Raw genomic sequence first — 20056 nt, 5'->3', positions numbered from 1 at the left:
GTGGGTCATAAACAGTAATCATCTGAAGTATTTTTGGAACACAAGCAGTTGTATGTAACTCTTAGATTATCAAATGGATTATTGTTTTTCAAGTTGGAGTTGTTTCAACAACTACAGAACATATCAAAAACAGCTCTCACAGGTCTTCCATAGCCATTGTCACATTAACGACATGTCCTTCAGCTTGAGGTGGTGAGGTGAGGTGAAATGGGGTTTAACGTCGCATCTAAGATTATTGCACTTATATAGCAACGTCCATGTACGTGTGTGTTTGTGTGGCTGCTTGTACTAGTACGGACTGATGCCGATTTATAGTGCTAGCTCACTGAGATACCATGCCGCATTTTAACATGAATACCACACTCAGACACAGTATACTGACTCCGAGCCGACCAGTCCTTGTTTTAGCCCCTTAATGCCGAGCGCCAGACAGGGTAACAACAAGTACCATCTTTTAACGTCTTTTGGTATGGGCGGACGCTCTACCACTAGACCACGAAGGCGGTCTCCTTCAGCTTGAAAGACACACTTTTCGTTTTTATGTTCTTATTTAAAACTTAATGTACCATGAACTCCATGAAACTATCATAAAATACCACAAAAGAGTTGATGATAGTTTGACATTTCCTTTTTTCAAAAGAATAAGTAATAAAATTTCTTTCATAAATGTGTAATTTATAAATTGGAGACAAGACAAGAGGTTGAATCAGCTTAAATGTGACGTTTCCTGCAGCTGAATTTATTTCAGAAATACATCTTTAAATTTCATCCTACATCCATCAGATGCTTTAACATTGCGATCCCAAGTTATGATCAACGGGACCTGACAGGCAGACACTAAACAAGGGATTATACGCCAAGCTGAAAATGATGAAACACCTTATCTTCATGAGCAGATGAATTCTAAAATCACAAGTAATTACTGACGAGGCCCAACAACATGAAGCTGCAGTACAAACAGGAACTCATCTTGCACAGTAACATCTAAGAAATGTTAAATTTGAATAAATTATGTTTTATTTAATAAAGAGACACTATAAATCCACTGTTTACATAAACTAGACACATGGTCTAGGGCCTTCACAATAGGAGAGGCTGTAAACATCAGACACTCCCTATAACAACCACAATGGCCACAAACGCCTCATCCTGCCCAGACAATCATTTTATTTCATCAACAAGTCTTCATTTGACCTCATAAGTCCCGTCCCGACCTTTGTGGCTACAAGAACTACCAAGTCTTGTACAAAGGTCAAGGTTGACGACGAGATAACGTGTCATGGTAACTACAGGTGGAACACTTGTGCATGTTTTGAAGTTCAGGCAACAGAAATGGCAGGAACTCGCTCAATGGACTTGCATACAAAGCTCAGCAAATCCCTGACTGACTCCCACAATAGTCAATTTACAATTTATTGCTTACTTTCTTTGTTGACTCAATCTTGACTTGGCTGTGTCGAAGTAAATTGGTTTTATTTGAAAACGAAAGTACAAATAAAGCTGTCAATTTAAGTCGCATTTATTACCAATTTACATGTTAATTCAACTCGCCTCATCCCAGTGCCGAGTCCTTCTGGAAGCTGCTGAAGATGTCTACAGGAACATCACGTTAGATTAAGTAAACTTCAGAAGATTCTCGATGACAGGTTTTAAGAAGGTTTCCCCAAATACCATCTAATTTCCCACTCTGAATCTCATTTGCTCACCCCCGAATCCTGAATTCTACTTAACTCAAATTTCAAAAGCACATATCAGAATTCACTCAACAAATGCAGAACAAAAACCTACAGAACATGTCCTAGGTCATGAAAGGGTACGATTTAAAGTTAAATTACTGAAAAAATATCCTATATCAAGGACAATTTTACATACACAATTATATTTTAAAAATTTCATTTTAGTTACGTCCCGTGTACCACACTGCTGAGTCACAAATACCCTCTGAACAGACCTTTGAATCCCATCTCTCACAAAGGGCAGTGCAGCCTCTTCTAAGGAAATATGGGATCTGAATTCAAACTTTCAGGAAGAGTAATTCCGGGCCTAACAGTTATAACGCAACTTATCACAATGTCATCATTTAGTTATGTCCATAATTCACTTGTAAACAGAATAGTTCATCCCAGTTGTGAGAGTTTGGCTTTCATTAAGCTCCATGATATCGGTTAACTAGACCAGAACAGTTGGATATTTGCCATATTGATTTTCTTGGTCAATATGCCAAGAGGCAGGAAGCAAAATGAGTATAAAAATTGTATTGTCATAATGCGATTAAATATTCATTTCCTAAAAGCAAATTTTGCCATAAATGTATTATCAAAAATACAAATAAAATATGTTTAAATAGGTTGTTATTAATCAAAGTCAAATCTGTGTATTTACTTTGCAAATTGGCAATTTGGTTTAGAAGTGGTTGTAAAAAGTATGATAAACTGCTGTGGTTCCAGTGAGTGAGAGAGTGAAGAGAGTGGATGAGTGAGTGGATGAGTGAGTGAGTGAGTGAGTGAGTGAGTGAGTGAGTTGGGTTTAACGTCGCTTTTAGCAGTATTCCAGTTATATCACGGTAAGTCAGCTTAATGTGGGAGGAAAGCTCAAAGTGATGCAGTGTCTCTTGCCTGTTTCACTGAGGGCCTATTCTCCCCTTTAATTCCCACAGTGAAACAGGCATACTGGGGACCTATTCTAGCTTAGAATCCCCATGGGGACACAAGCATGGGGTACTGGGGACCTATTCTCCCCTAGAATACCCACGGTGAAACAAGCATGGGGTACTAGGGACCTATTCTGCCCTAGAATACCCACGGTTAAACAAGCATGGGGTACTACGAACCTATTCTGCCCTAGAATACCCATGGTGAAACAAGCATGGGGTTTCGGGGACCTATTCTGCCCTAGAATCCCCATGGGGATTCATGACAAAAACATGCTGACTGAACCAATTGTTCAATGGCGTCTTGAATGGAGACTTTAAGTCCGAGAGGATTTAAAATAATTACTTCCAAATACCTACAGATATATCCCTAAATCGGAATTTCAACAAGTTAATTCATGAACTAACAATACATGACCCCAACCAGACACTAATAGGTCCAGCCTTTAGTTAAGGCTATCCTATACTAGACATTATACAGACTCGTGTAACATCCAACTAAACCTATCATACAAGATCATCCATGCAAGTAAACCCAGGATAGTATATACTTGATACAACAAGCCATGAAAACATCAACACTGACCACCAACCATGACATTATAATCCCCAATGGGACAGGAACTGTGTCCCAAGCCCCGAGAATCAAGCTTTGAATGGGATTAACAGTGCTGGAACATGCCTTGAAGATTCAACAGGTTTCCTGAAGCATGGGTGTCGATTGAGTGGGGGTTGGGGCTGACAGCTCGGGGGTAGCATTCTTGAATATACAGAGTACTCAATAGCTGTCAAAATACACACCCAGCCACCCAGGAATAATGCAAATGATTTTTTTATAATAAGTTTGATATTTACTTACCTAAATGGTGTTAACAAGAGAATAACACAAAATAGGTCACTTACATCAAAAAGGACATCCTGGAGCTTGTTGATGATTCAAGACTGAACTGATTCACAATTCTGAATTGAACCAATTACTTAGATTAAATTAAACAGCTGATTTAGGCTGGTGTACTGAATATTCAAACTGTGTCCATGGCGGTGATTGGATGATCCATAATCCAGAGCTCTAGACAAGCTGTGTATTTGCATAAATGAGCCATGACAAACTTTAAAAATCCAAAAGTATAACGACATTGTGCATAATTACCCAATGTTGCTTTTTCAGCTTACCGGTACATGCCTGTATGTCTTCTTAGATCATTATTTACCAATCAAATGCAGGCATCAAGTGGACACGAACTCTACAGCAGGGAATAAAAAGTGCTACGTCTTGCTCATTGTACTTAGACATGTATTGTTTAGAACTAATGTGACATGTGACACACTTTGGTCTTCACATGGACAGATGTAAATTAGAATTCACCTGAAACAGTTGTCAGCTGAATTATGTTTAAAAAAGGTTCAGAAACAGTTTGTAGATACTCTTCCTTGAAATAAAACCTTTGTTTACTCAGGATAAACAACCTATTAATAGACCAGAAGAGAATTTAATCTTTCATTCAAATTTATATGTAAATAAAAAGAATTAGAATTTTAAGATCTTTGTTGTTATAAAGTATTATTTACCTGTCAACTACTTAAAACATAAATAACTTCATCATTCTAAAGAATGCGCAATAGCCCGGACCGAAGTCGAGTAAAATAACGTTGGAAAGAAAACTATCAATACTCAAAGTGAATGATAGCTAGCCCATCATAGCAATGCATACGTGCTCGGATTGCTTCAGTTTACACAGGACAGATTCATATCGCCAAGCATTTCCTTATTAGTATGTAACATGTGACGTCATGACGCAGCTGCTTCTATGCACATACATCTGCTGATTCTATTGTCACACAAATATATGAGACTGCATGACCTGTCCATGCATACAAAATTAAAATCCAGTTTAACTGTTGAATAAGGCTCTGAACATGCATCATGCATATTTTGCAGGATATATTTTGTCGAAAGACTGAACAGATAATTTCATTAAAAAAATACCCAAATATTCATGATCGCTAACTTTTTTGTTCAGTATATGAGCACAAGCAAGTGCACCTATCCATGTTTAAGGATCTTTTTCATTTGCCTCAAAACAGATGAAATAGTAATGATGGTTTGTGTTTGTGGTTATCTGGTCGTGGTGGCGTTGCTGAAATACCGACATGTTTCCTATCTTGTACTAAAACAATCAACTATTCAGCCTTCTAGGAAGATTACAAAGCTGTGACTTAGGAAGTAGAAACCTTATCAATTTATGATGAAGATACTCTTCCTTGAAATAAAACCTCTGTTTACTTGGGATTGATAACCTCCAAATAGACAAGAGAATTAAATCTTTCATTCAAATTTATATATAAATAAAAAGAATTAGAATTTTAAGATACTTGTTGATATAATGTACTATTTACCTGTCAACTACTTACAACAGGAAAAAACTTCATCATTCTGAACTCTTTCAAAACTCAAAATTCAAATATGAATAAGAAAAGTAGAATTATTAGATTCTTGTATAAATTACTATTTACTTAGATATAAATAACCCAATCATTCTGAAATCTTTCCAAACTCCAAGTACATCATATAAACTGATAACTGCTTGAACACTGAAGTGAGAGTGGCCTTGGTCTGAAATGTAAACACCAGACTTAATTTTCTGTCTATAAATAAATACATTGATAACTAGTCCCATTAACCTATAAGCTGGTGCACATGTTATCACATGGTGGTTAACCCATAACACCCCAAGAAAAAACTAAATCACTGCAATGAGGACCCTTACAAACTACACATCATACCAGACAGACAGATAGTTTATTATAGTCTTGCCACGCACACCTAGGATTTTCTCCAATTAGTCCCAATAACATAACTCAATCTAAAGCACCTTGGGGATACATGTGGCTGGCCTATCACACGTTTCCTGTTTAAAATTTTTTTTCACTGTGAAATAGATAAGAGTGTATTAAATCTAGTGCACAAGCGGAAATAATATTTAGTAAAAAACCTTACTCTAGCATTTACAATTGAGAAAAAAAATCCATACAATTATGACTGAAATGACTATGGATATTAAATTGTTAAATGTCATAGGTAATTTGTAAAAGATCTGAATATTTTTTTAAAAACAACATGCACCGACAAATAAATTTCAAGGGATGACAATGAACATGGTCATACATGTATCCCCAGACTCGGAGTGATACGTGAGGACCGGTGTACAAGACAAAAGTTACCAACGTGTTCAAAAGTTTGGACCAGGCCCAAGAACAAATAAAATGAAACTGCTGTTAAAACTATCAATCCTGGAAACTTAAACAGCTGTAGATATAAATACACAACACACAATTCAGGGACACGACATACGAAATAGAAACAAAGTACTATATAGCTCTACACTACACAGCCCTACCATTTCTACACCTCACATAGCCCAGCATGTGTTGCCATCGTCAGGGTTGAACTCTCAACTCACTGATACAACACCTTACAATCCCCTGCACAGCCATATGCAATCGTCTGCGTCTCAGACCACTGATTTGAAACTGACAGACACCAATTACTTCCAACTGACCTTAAAAAACTGCTACTGCAGCTTTATACACTGTACAACCTATACAGTGCAACCAACGGCCAACTGGGTCTAGCCTTGGTGATGATATCCAATTCAAGATAAACGCTATCCAGATCTCGACAACTTACATCCATTACATTGACCTGTTTATTGGGCTATTACAAGCACCACAAATGTAAACTTTAGCCAAATAACACTCACAAGTTGCAAGGGTATCCATGGCCTATATACGATGTCCTGTCCTCGCATGAAGCTCGCCGCTGATCATCCAAGTACCAGGCAGTGTATAACTGACTATTAACTCCCTGTAAACACTAGCTGATCGCGGATGTGCTATAATATGTCCTAACAACCCACGATAGGTCTCACTACTGCTTGGCTGTCCCACCTCTGAGGTTTCGGTCACATTTGAGTGATTTCCTATCCCTCACAGTGTTGTCATGTGTGAAGCACACGTCCCTATCGCTATTGATTTGAAATATACGTGAAATACTCAGCTGATGGCCTCATTGATCAGAGAGTATGAAATATGTTACCTATTGACAAACATGTTTAATGTAGGTTGGGGGAAGTGGAGCTATGCCATTATGGAGTAATGTGACAACTTTTTCAAAATGTTTACTTCAGTGAGAAGTCTTATGACCTCATGACAACTCGACAAGGAAATTAAGGGACAAAAACCTTGTGTACAATAGTGTGAGAACTCTCCCACGACATTAGGGAACGCAGTGCAGCCTTGTAGGTACTTCCCCACTGTTTACTCTGTCATACTATATCTCAGTCACACAAACCTGCATAACCTTAAACACTTTTTTACACGCAGGATGCTATTTATATATCATTGCAAGGCCACAATAAATTAATTGTAAGATTTTCATCTAATTGTAGAAATATTGTGAGGTGGGAGGCATTCTAACGGTTTAATGCATCTGGGTACAACAGCTGTGGATATGTGTAGTGACTGAGTATGGTTTTACACTGCTCTCACAATATTCCAGCAATATGATGGCGGGGCACACTAGCAACAGCTTCACACATTGTACCAAGTGGGGGTCGATATATGTGATTTACTTCAAGCATGAATGTCTTAGTAGGACTATGTATACAATGTATTTCAATTGAAAGAAAGAAGGGAACAAGCAAAGAGATTCTTGTCCTTTTTACATTAAAATGATGAGACGTAAATGTCGTCTTTGAATGGCATTTAGAAGTGATACACAAAGGTTAGAAATGTATGAATTCACCTGATGAAGGAGTAAATATATACTCCAAAACCTTGTGTTCCTCAAAGTAAAGAAGTTGAAATCCATACCTTATCTCACCTATGAATATCTAATAATTAATTTATTATGTCCTAATGAATAAGCTCTGAACTTCAAGTGGAATATGTGAGGTCACACCAATTATTTTCCTGTTTTACTGATGAGCCTGCCTCCAAAAGTGGGAAAGATATCTTTCATTGAAATATCCCTTATGTTAATATTTTATTGATATTTTTGTGACTTTTATCTCAAAATAGTTTTGGAAATTAACCTCTTTTTTTCTCATGTCCTTCCTTAGACATTTGTGTAGAATAACAGCGGATACGGATATGTACTTTGGCCCTTCCAATCACAATACTTCCTGCAATTGTTGTATTTTTAAAATATTTTTGGGGACAAAAATAACTTTATAGATCAGGAAGCTATCAGGATGTAAACAGACCCATAATCAGCACTCTGTACATCGCTATGTTTTGTTACAGATGTAGCTCAGCTTGTATTAAAGTATGGGATATGACCAGCGCTGTATATGATGCTATCTTTCGTTACAGATGTTGCTTAGTCTGTGTTAAAGTATGGGATGACAGACTTGTGTTAAGACTGTTGGAGCAGGTTCAAAGACACACTGTCTATCCCAGTATCAGGCTATAGACTCAGAAATCAATAGTCATCCCAGCAACACAATTAAGTCTGGTGCATGTATGACGCTCCTTGATAGGTAACACTGGCGGTCCCCATCAAATGCGACACCTATAACACGTGTATATACAACATGGAAACAGAGGGAACAAACTTGCTCTACATGATCCACCATATAGCAGTAGCTATCTATGTAAACTTGAAGTAGCACATGTTCGTTTGTTTGTTTGGTGTTTAATGCGGCACTCAGTAATATTCCTGCTATGTGACCACGGTCTGTAAATAATTGAGTCAGGACCAGTCAATAGAGTGATTAACATCAAGAACATTGATCTACGTAATTGGGAAATGAAGTCCTGCATCAACCAAGTTACGGAGTCTGACCACCTGATTCCGTCAGCTCTTACAAACCAACAATCTTATTTGGTTGAATCTGGGATTTGAACCCAGCAGCAGCAGATACCGACACAACTCTGCACAATGGATTGAACCGCAATACACAACAGCACCTGCACCCCCTCAACATACAGTCATACACTGGTAACAACTCGTGAAAGATGTCTGACCATCAGACCCCATCCCATCAGCTTAATCGTTTATAGATCTGGCGGAGGTAATGAACTAATTGCCTGCTTTATCCACATCGAATCAGTTATATCTCACGATCCCCACCAACAATGTCCATTGAATTCTTTTGAAACACGACTTGGAAGTAACCTCAATCAGTCTTAGAATAAATGGCCATGATGAAAAACATATTTGTGCAAATGGCTTTTCTTTATCAACAGATCTAAAGAATCTATAAAATAGTTATTTTCCCACAGAGAATGTATCTCAAATATCTGTATGTTCTTGAGTGACCCAATAGAAATGCATGACCTTCAACTGTATCCTGAGGGCACTGGTGGCCCTGGTGTCTGAGGCAGACATTTGCAGTACAGAGTTATGTCCCTTTGTCATGTCAGGATTTGTTGATGGTTGGTTCGAATCCCAAATTCAGCCTGACCATGATTCTGCCTGTACCATTCCCATGCTTGTGGGTTTCACCAAAGCTGTAACTTTCCAAGTACTACAACACATGTTTCACTGGAGTCTCCTCCTACAGAAAGTATATATACTGGGATAGAACTAAATAACTCCCTCAACTGCTTCCTCAAAACAAATTGTAAAAGTTCAACTTTCAGCAAGACAAGACCAGTAGAGCATTAATGGCCACCAAGGAACGAGGCAGATTAGAAACCAGTTTATTTCAAATTGGTCTGGCCAGGATCTCCACAGGTTAATTTTATACGTATCGATAAAACATATCCTCTCCGTCCCATGCTGATGATAAATATATTTCAGGATTCAGATGAAAGTGAAGAGTTTTTCAAGGCCTACGATGACATGGAAGAGGATGACATACAAGGGAGGGGATGCATTTATATTACTCGCTTAACAGTCGCCAGATTAGTTTCATATTTCCATGCATGATGTCTATGGTAGCCTACACATAAAAGACATTAACATGCGGGAAATGCAGTTGTGGTTGCCAAGTCTGTATGGCAAACCACTCAGGCGTGAGTGTGGTCACTTTCATGGGTCAGCCATTTATTGCAAGGGTCAGTTCTAGTTGTATGGACAATGTTTTATAGCTGTAGTTAGGTTGTCGCTTCACAAAAGGGGAATAGGTGTCAATTTTCTGGATGAACGGATATACAGACATTACTAGCAATCTATGAGTCACAGCTACATATCTTCCAGGCAGCAAACAAATAATGGCGATTAAAAATTTATATCCTAATTGAATCATGAATCCGGAGAGGTTCAAACTGACATCAGAGTGTAGTAATGTAGATTTCACTGTTTAGTATGGTAAGTGTGTGTGAATTTTTTAGATTTTGAATGTTGACTTTACACAGTAATTCAGAGATCTGTTCTGTTGTATAATGTCACGCTCAGGAATATTCCAGCTATACGACCACAGTCTGTCAATAAACTGGACCAGACAATCCAGTGATTGACATCATGAGCATCTATCTATGCAATTGGGATACAATGAATGCATCAACAGAGCCTGACCACCAGATCCCCAACATGTCTCCAGCCTGGGTTTCTCTTTTTCATACGTTGGACCTCCAAAAATTAAAACTGTGACTTGGTGAAATTAGATCGCTACCCTACCACACCTAACACCTTAAAGAACTCATAGAGTCACAAACAAGAGGTACTAAGGAACGAGCTTTCTGCCCAAGAGTAGACAAAACTAGTCATCTGCTCTTTAAAATATGAAATAAGATATGAAGAAATGCAATACTTTCTCAAACATGTCCACACCTTTCCACTCATAGTCCTTGAAATATGACCTGTGAAGATCTGGGGTAGAATAGGTCTTTAGCTATCCATGCTTTCCGAGGCGACTTAGGGGATCGGGTGGTCAGGCTTGCCGACTTGGCTGATGTAGGTCATCATATCCCAATAGTGGACAGATGCTCATGATGTCAATCACTGGATTGTCTGTTCCAGATTGAATTATTCACCGAGCGCCTTCATATAGATGAAATATTGCTGAGTGCAGTATTGAACAACAAACAAACCTTGAAATATATTGATGGATAAGGTTGACTAAAAATAATAAAGGAACTCTCTTGTCTCTTAATTTCAGGAGCTGGGAAGGTGAGGACTATATGACAAGGCAACTCAGCGCGTAGACTTGTACAAGTCTCTAAGGCAATAAGGGGCGGTCGGGTAGCGTAGTGGTTAAAGCGTTCGCTCGTCACGCCGAAGACCCGGGTTCGACATGGGTGCAATGTGTGAAGCCCATTTCTGGTCTCCCCCGCCATGATATTGCTGGAATATTACTAAAAGCGGCGTAAAACAATACTCACTCACTCACTCTAAGGCAATAATTAATAGTTTAAATCATCATTTCTTGATTACATAAATAATAAGAACAAGTTGTCCCTATAAGAGAATGGCTTCTTTAGACTTGCCTATGTAAGGCTATAATTATTATACACCAATTCGTGAGGTGAAATGGGGTTTAACGTCGCGTCCAAGATTATTGCACTTATACAGCGACGTGCATGTACGTGTATGTGTGTATGACACAGCCGGGGATCGAACCCCGGACCTTCTGCTCTCCTGGCGGACACTCTACCACTAGACCAACGGAGGCGGCCCTATACACCAATGGACTCACCATTCAGTACAGCCGTGAGCAAGGCTACCCAGCATGGTATCTGGCTCAGAGTAACATGAGTGTTCACCCCTCAGCACCTACTAATGATTGTAATGTACTTGCACTCCAACTGTCAATGTCCATTACTTGCATGGTAGCCACATCAAGGGTTAATTAGTACCACATTTAACACTGTAGCCAATCACATGGCGGTACTTGTGAAACCAGCCAATCATCTTCCAGCAATCCGGAGTGCAGCCAATGAAGTGTTGTTACACCTGTAGGTTGTATATGAATGGGGCTGTGAAAGTACTATCACATGGAGGCAGTGTCAGTTTACATCAATGTGTTGGTCTAGGGGAGATGGGACATGTCATGTTAGGCTGCTTCTGGTGCCACTTCATGCATTTGAAAATGAGGTACTGTAGCTCTCATGGTAACCTGCATCAGAGGTGAGGTGAAATGGGGTTTAACGTCGCGTCCAAGATTATTGCACTTATGTAGCGACGTGCATGCACGTGTATGTGTGTGTCTGGGGCTGCTTGTACTAGTCCGGACTGATGCCGATTTATAGTGCTAGCTCACTGAAATACCATGCCGCAGTTTAACATGAATACCACACTCAGACACAGTATACTGACTCCGAGCCGACAGTATACTGACTCCGAGCCGACCAGTCCTTGTTTTAGCCCCTTAATGCCGAGCGCCAGACAGGGTAACAACAAGTACCATCTTTTAACGTCTTTTGGTATGATGCGGCTGGGGATCGAACCCCTGATCTTCCGCTCTCAGGCGGACGCTCTACCACTAGACCACGGAGGCGGTCATGTGCAAGACAAACTCATAGCGCCATTTAGTGAATTTGAAGTACCATACTTCCCCAAATATCACCTCTCATATAAACATGCATTAGGTAAATACATGGTACCATTATGTGAATTTGAAGTACCGTACTTCCCCAGTTATCACCTCTCACAGAAACCTGCATAAGACAAATCATAGTGCCATGGAAAGAATTTGAAGTTCCGTCATTACCCAGGCACCTCTGATGGTAGCCTGGCCAAATCATGCTTAAACATCTGTGCTACTGATATTACTGGAAATGTAATCACTTTAAAAACTTTTGATGTATACAACAACTTCTGTTTAGTGTCAGCAGATTAATAATTAACTAAACAAACCAATTTCCTCAATCAAACCGACATCCAGAACACAATTTGGCACATTGTCATGTCGGTACTCCTGAAATGTAATCATTTTGAAACCCAAACTGCATATTTAGAACTTAATTAGATTAATAATTAACTGCACATGTTAATTTCCTCTCATCTCAGAATCTGTTATGCTCCTTCACTGTGGTAGGTAGATCCACATGTGGAAATCCTCCCTGGTAATAAAGGCTTAATTCTATCAACAGACTGGTGATGAAAGGCATGGGGAGATAGTGATAGTAAGGTGTGTGGAAGGTAGGTTTATGGTTACGATTTACATTCTTAATATTTTTATTATGACCTTGGCCTCAACAAAGAAAATTGAGCAATTCTGATAAAGCATAAAGTAATGAGAGGACAGAACAGACCTTAAACACTGCCGCAGCTTATCCAAGCCGATTCTATGCAGCGGCTTATCCAAGACGATTCTATGCAGCGGCTTATCCAAGCCGATTCTACGCAGTGGCTTATCCAAGCCGATTCTATGCAGCGGCTTATCCAAGCCGATTCTACGCAGCGGCTTATCCAAGCCGATTCTACGCAGCGGCTTCACCAAGCCCATTCTAAGCAGCGGCTTATCCAAGCCGATTCTACGCAGCGGTTTATCCAAGCCCATTCTAAGCAGCGGCTTATCCAAGCCGATTCTACGCAGCGGCTTATCCAAGCCGATTCTACGCAGCGGCTTATCCAAGCCGATTCTATGCAGCGGCTTATCCAAGCCCATTCTAAGCAGCGGCTTATCAAAGCTGATTCTATGCAGCGGCTTATCCAAGCCGACTCTATGCAGCAGCTTATCCAGGCCAATTCTATGCAGCTGCTTTTCCAAGCCAATCTGTAGTCACTGCACATCCGAGCCTATTCTTAGTCATTGCATATCTGAGCCAATTCTATACTGTGCTTATCCAAGCCAATTTTATGCAGCCTCTTATCCGAGCCAATTCTTAGTCACTGCATATCCGAGCCAATTCATAGTCACTGCATATCCGAGCCAATTCTAGACAGCTGCTTATCCAGGCCAAATTTATACAGCCTCTTATCCGAGCCAATTCTTAGTCACTGCATATCCAAGACAATTCTGTTACATAACTGCTTATCCAAGCCAATTATACGCAGCTCCTTTCCGATCCAATCCTCAAAGTCCCTGCATATCCGAGCCAATTCTATACTGCCTCTTATCCGAGCCAATTTTATACAGCCTCTTATCTAAGCCAATTTTATGCAGCCTCTTATCAGAGCCAATTCTTAGTCGCTGCATAGACGTGCCAATTCGTAGTCACTGCATATCCGAGCCAATTCTATACTGTGCTTATCCAAGCCAATTTTATGCAGCCTCTTATCCGAGCCAATTCGTAGTCACTGCATATCCGAACCAATTCTAGACAGCTGCTTATCCAGGCCAAATTTATACAGCCTCTTATCCGAGCCAATTCTTAGTCACTGCATATCGAAGACAATTCTACATAACTGCTTATCCAAGCCAATTACATGCAGCTCCTTTACGATCCAATCCTCATAGTCCCTGCATATCCGAGCCAATTCTATACTGCCTCTTATCCAAGCCAATTTTATACAGCCTCTTATCAAAGCCAATTCTTAGTCATTGCATATCTGAGCCAATTCTATACTGCCTCTTATCAAAGCCAATTTTATACAGCCTCTTATCCAAGGCAATTCTAAATCTCTGTATATCCAAGCCAATTCTATACAGCTGCTTATGCAGGACAATTTTATGCATCTCCTTTTCCAATCCAATCTTCATAGCCACTGCATATCCAAGCCAAATACATACTATGGCATATAGATGCATATCATAGCCACTTATAATCAGCTCTTATCCACATCAATTCTTTACAGCTGTTCAACTGAGACAGTTCTGACATAACATGGAGGCTCCTGGTTGTTTACAAACAATGCTGGCTACGGAAGCAGGTTGATGCTCAGTCAGGAAACAGCTTCCACTAGGCAACGTTCATCCTGGTGTTTACATCACGTATATCCACTACCTTCCCACCAATGGGAGCCAAACAGTAGTCACACGTCAGTGTATAACGACAGAAGGAACCTTCTCCATTTCCTGATGACACCTTCCTTAGTGCACTGAATATTGTCAACAAAGTTTCCTTGTTTCTTCATATTTATACTACTCAAAAGAAGTTAAGGGCCACCCGATCCTTCATATTACCATAGTTAATCTGTAATGACATGACAGATTAACTTAGGACCACCCGATTCTTGCATATTACTATTGTTGACACGTCACAGCATGACAGATTCACTATAGTTATATGAAAGAATAGTGAGTGAGTATGGTTTTACGCCGCTTTTACCAATATTCCAGCAATATCACGGCGGGGGACACCAGAAATGGGCTTCACATATTGTACCCATGTCAGGAATTGAAAGACTAGGGTGGCCCTTAACATAATTTGTGTAGTAAACACTAAGACTAAATGTGACACAATATTAAAGATATAATTTCCTGCATTTATTGAACAAGAGCACAAAGTGTATTTATTGTTTTAACCAAAAACTTTTACATACATACTATTTTCTTGGTTTTCCTTTCTTTCTTTCAAGTATCAATGAATTCAAATCCTCTTTTAAGAAATACTAATGTCAACAGAACTGATTAAAGTGATTGGCTGATTGCCAACGTTGCCCAACAGCATGAATAGATGCTCATATCATCAGCCACTGGTTTGTCTGGCCACACTTGATTAGTGACAGGAAACAAGAAACGGCTGAAGTATTTTTAACTGCAGCGTAAAACAACATGCACTCACTCATAAATTTAACCCTTCTCACCAAACACATATTGAAACAAGAGTCATAGGAAGATGACATATCCCCCCTGCCCCCACAACAGCAAAAGTTAGGATGAAATAAATTAGTCAGAAAATAGATAAATCCTAAAAATAACTGCAACACTTATTCTCTCATTCAGACATCACCCCAAATACTACTGTAATTAAATCAAATACCGTATTCGGCCCAATAAGCGCCCAGAGTGCTTAAATAAAGACAGATGGAGTGGGCGCTTATTGGGACCAATTCAGAGTCAAACTGGCCTAAATTCATCAGTAAGCCTATCGATATTCTTCTGTTGCTGGGAGGCTAGAGATAAACTGTTACTTACGTTTTACTGGTGAACATCTCCTCATTAACCGACTACAAAAGATTCTTGACCGTGTGTAAAAAACAGGTGAGTAAATCTTACTCAGGCATCCGGGAAAGGGGGGCGCTTATTGGGTCGAAAACGGTAGTATGGAATCCACTCGTAATACAACCACAAAATTGTATATCAAATTCTGTTAGCTAGTTTCTAGTTTATGTCATGAAACAAGAAATATGCCAGGAATTTATGGATGGAATGGAAACAGCTTGCAATAACAAATCTTGCAGCCCACCAGAAGTAGGACAAGTTTGGGCAAGCTCAGTTAATTCTTTACTATATGTCGGCAGTTGCACATTGGAATGTCAGTGAATATGCAGTGTAATTAAGTTAATGTTCTGCAAAGGCGCAAATTTTCTTCACAAATTACACTTGTTAACAGGAAAAGGGTAAGATTTGATATCGTGCATGTTTGATCCATCCGGTATTTGTCAGCATGCTTTACATCAACAAGATACACACTTTCACAATCTCATTAAAATCCGATCTTAGTTCTCGCTACCACTAAACAAACATCTGAGGACATCCCAGTATTTTTGATCTTGTAACCTAAAAAACACACACACAGGGTATTCCGAACGACAGTTATGGGCTTTACGTCTGTATTCATACAATAAAGACCATCCATTAGCCATTCCAAAATGTTTTTTAGTTCAGTTTTTTAGTTTTTAATCAAGTGTATGTCAATATATGCGTGAAGCGTAGTCGCCAGTTTGAAACTCGTGCTGTAAAGCTCAATTAAGCTGCCTTCTGATTGGCTATTGTGGACTTCTTGTTAGTCATTCCATTGATCGGTCAAAGTTCAAGAAATGTCAGTCTGAAATGGGATGTCCTCAGATCTTTGTTTAGCGGTAGCTAGAACTAAGACTCCGAGCTGACCAGTCCTTGTTTTCAGCCCCTTATTGCCGAGCGCCAGTGAAGGTAACAACAAGTACCATCTTTTAATGTCTTTTGGTATGACGCGGCAGGGGATCGAACCCCGAACCTTCCGCTCTCCAGGCAGACACTCTACCACAAGGCCTAGGAGGCTGTCCACTGAAGGAGGAAGATACAAGTGACATGGAAATGTGTTCAACTTGAATTTTATCATAAATATATCAATAACAATAACCATTGTGAAACAAATTACTGCCCTAATAGGACATATTTGTTGGGAAGCCTAACCTAATAAGGATCATAATCACCAGTGTTCTGCATTTCTGTGTGCAGCAGATAAACTAAAAACAAATGTGAGATGTTCTATTTTCCTTGCACCACCTGTAACTTGATCGTCCACATGCTATAGCAGCATTGTATACACTAGGATTCCTACTGAGTGAGTGAGTGGGTCTGGGTGGGTGGGTGAGTGGTTCTGGGTGGGTGAGTGAGTGAAAGAGTGAGGGAGGGTGAGTGAGTGAGTTTTCAGCCAAACCATAACATTCTGCATGATGAGGCAATACCTTACCACACGTAACACCCTAGAACTCATAGAGACACACAAGAGAGAGTGATATGGAAGGAAAGCCTACTCGTCCACCAGGAACACAGGTTTGGTGCTAACAAGCCAAGGATCATAATCAGAGCAAATCTGGAATTCAAACTCGCAACCAGCAATCCCGACATGGCCAAGATACACATCTCTGAACAACAAATTACAAGACCTTATATGACTGAGCCATCCATTTCTTGTGTCTTGAAATGTATGCTCTCAGAAGATACTTCATACAGAAGTCATCATACAAATAGCATTCAATATGGCCATGGAACCAACTTAATTTCAACATCATTACAATTTCGAAAATAATAAGTAACCTTACCTTAAGCCGTTCTTAGTTTCATAAAAATCTGAACTATATCAGTATCCCAATCACAAGTTGAGTAGTATAGTTATTTCCATACTAACCTCAATCTCACTAACCTCAATCTCACGGACCTCAATCTGCTGGAGAGACAGGTGCCCTATAACCCGATGAAGATTGATACAGTAATACCCTCCTTACTACCTCAGTGAAATCTATTTTCTGAGCACTAAAGATGTGATGGGAGCAGCCACCAGTCGGACCGATCCTGAGCTTCCAAGACCTGTCTCACCTGGGAATGTAAGCAGGTAATATATGTGGGTGGTACCTATCTAGTTGCAGGTAGCATAAATCAGCTCTGACAGCCGTCAATACCATCAACAGCAGGACCACAAGGACCCACCTATTCCCTGATAAAGGCATTAAATAGTATTACTGAATACGACATCATGTTGCCATTGGGGTATTTTAAAAGCATTTGTTGACTGATAATTGCAAAAATGGACCTTGATTCTGATTGATATAATGATAATCTGCAGACTGGACCTTGAATCGGCTTATGCTGATTGGAGATTAGTTGATTGCAGGGAGGATTCATTAATAGACTCTTGGACAAATAGTGAGTATGTAAGCTTGACCATCATTGAATTCTAATCATGTCATAGAGATACCTTTCTCAAACAGGGAACAATTCCACAGAGATGTCTCAGTGCTGCAACTGTCTTACTCCTATACCTCATTACATAAAAATATGACATTAATGGATGGCACTAAGATCCCTTTCAGGAACAAGGCCTGAGCCGATGCACCAAATGGTCGTAATGCTACAACTATCATAAGCATGGCAGCCATGACAATTGTAGCCCTCAGACTGCTTCATCTATCTAAAGTCTATGTTATGGATGGGAACTACAATATTTGTATTGCTGAGATTGCTTCGACTATCTAAAGTCTACGTTAAGTATGGGAGCTAGAACATTAGTATCGCTGAGATTGCTTCGACTATCTAAAGTCTATGTTAAGTATGGGAACTACAACATTTGTGTTTCTGAGACTGCTACTATTTTAAGTCTATGAGAAATACAACATTAGTATTTCTGAGATTGCTTCAACTATTTTAGGTCATGGGGAGCTTCAACAGTTGTAACACTAAAATGGCTGGAACAGAGACCAGTGTTCTGCAAGTCATGCCTGTGACAGGCCACAATGTAGTCAATCAAAGTGATTTCCATCAACTGGCTTTCTCTACCCCAGACATCCCAGCATCAACCTATTCCTTTAATTCAGTCTTGTAAGATTGCAGATAATCCCAATCAAGTTAATGTAGGTGGAATTTGATTTGATCCAGACTGCTTACATGGCATCAAACAGGCAAATGATTTCTTACCAAAACCAATACTGGTACGTGTGTGTATCCACAACAGATCCACCATGAGGCGTGTTGTCTCATCTTAAGACAGGATCGAAAACAAGGAGATTTGAGATAGTCTCCGGCACAGCAAGAACAAACACCAGCAATAGCCTTTCGAATAACATCAGTCATCAGTGATGAAACAGCATCAAGAATCAGTCACAAATCAGGTGCAATCAGTAATGAGCTGGTGTATTGATTCATCCTCAAGAGGAACTCATGGAATTCTTACTCTCACTTCATTTGTTTTGGAACCAATTTCATCCTAAAATAATTCGGAAATTCTTTTAAAACAAATGAACAATGTTTTTGTAATTCCAAACTCTTGTACCTGAGAGAATTCAAAGTAATTCAATTCTGAGCCAAACGAGGACTGAGATTTCATGTTTCGCCAATACCTGGTATCATCACTATTGATTCTTAAACACATGCTCATGATACAGTCAGAGTTGTACAATTGACTGCTTCAGCAGAAATGTCTTATAAATATGGAAAGGTTGTTTTTTTACACAACAAAGATGTGTTGTTATTTAGTTCCTCTTCACTGCTCTCAAATACCAACACCATTTTGTTACAGACGGTAAATATCAAGCATGTGATATCTACGCTGTACCTGATTGGTTGTAAGCAACATTTTCCAACCATTCACACGTCAAAATTGAGTTTGAAGACACTGCAATGTTGGCCTACGTATTGGTGACAACAGAGGCCAAATCTATGGCCAACAGTTTGTCAAACTTCACAAAGTAGTTTGCACCCTGTTTTCCCAATGTTCACACACACAAGCTTAGGTTTATACACATTAACCACAAGCTTAAGTATGCTGTGTGAAGTCACCAAAATGCATCCAATAACACAGTTTATTAATTTTTGTAGTTTAACAGAAATAATAATTGCAAGTGATTCCACAGCATTTGATTGGCTAACCAAGAAATTCTTTGTTTATGTTTCCACAAGCCGAAACAAAATAAGGCCATGCCCACAAGCAGACTATTTTTGCAGACTGTGAGGCATTATCGTGCTGAACGAGGTTACTTATGTTGTATCAGTGTCCACAGTTTTTCGTGAGTTAATGATTAATTAAGCAGTCCGTGAAGCTATCATTGTTGACATTTTTGGTATATAAGAATTGGAGGTATAAATGTAAAAACCACCATAAACACAAAATGAATATTGAGGTAAATTCTTGAAATTTAGACTATTACATATTCTC

The 20056-nt window shown here is 39.4% G+C and overlaps 1 protein-coding gene across 7 annotated transcripts in view; it reads right to left on the bottom strand.

Moving 5' to 3' along the window:
* LOC124135912 (protein TANC2-like) overlaps positions 1-20056 on the bottom strand; it is a 366285-nt gene that overhangs the window by 138720 nt on the left and 207509 nt on the right. For 3 of the 7 annotated variants that reach the window (XM_046501588.2, XM_046501591.2, XM_046501593.2), the window contains exon 1: positions 6412-6611. The exons of 2 other annotated variants lie outside the window; for them this stretch is intronic. The gene's annotated coding sequence lies outside the window, so the exon portion shown is untranslated. Of the gene's footprint in view, positions 1-6048; positions 6068-6411; positions 6612-20056 lie in introns of those variants that run through there. 2 more of the 7 variants (XM_046501592.2, XM_046501590.2) reach the window with 2 other exon arrangements.

This window comes from Haliotis rufescens, unplaced genomic scaffold (assembly GCF_023055435.1).
Source record: "Haliotis rufescens isolate VD_foot unplaced genomic scaffold, xgHalRufe1.0.p SCAF_4, whole genome shotgun sequence".
Taxonomy (NCBI): Eukaryota; Metazoa; Mollusca; class Gastropoda; order Lepetellida; family Haliotidae; genus Haliotis; species Haliotis rufescens.
Note: the sequence above shows the minus strand (reverse complement) of the source record. Positions and strands in the feature narration are given on the sequence as shown.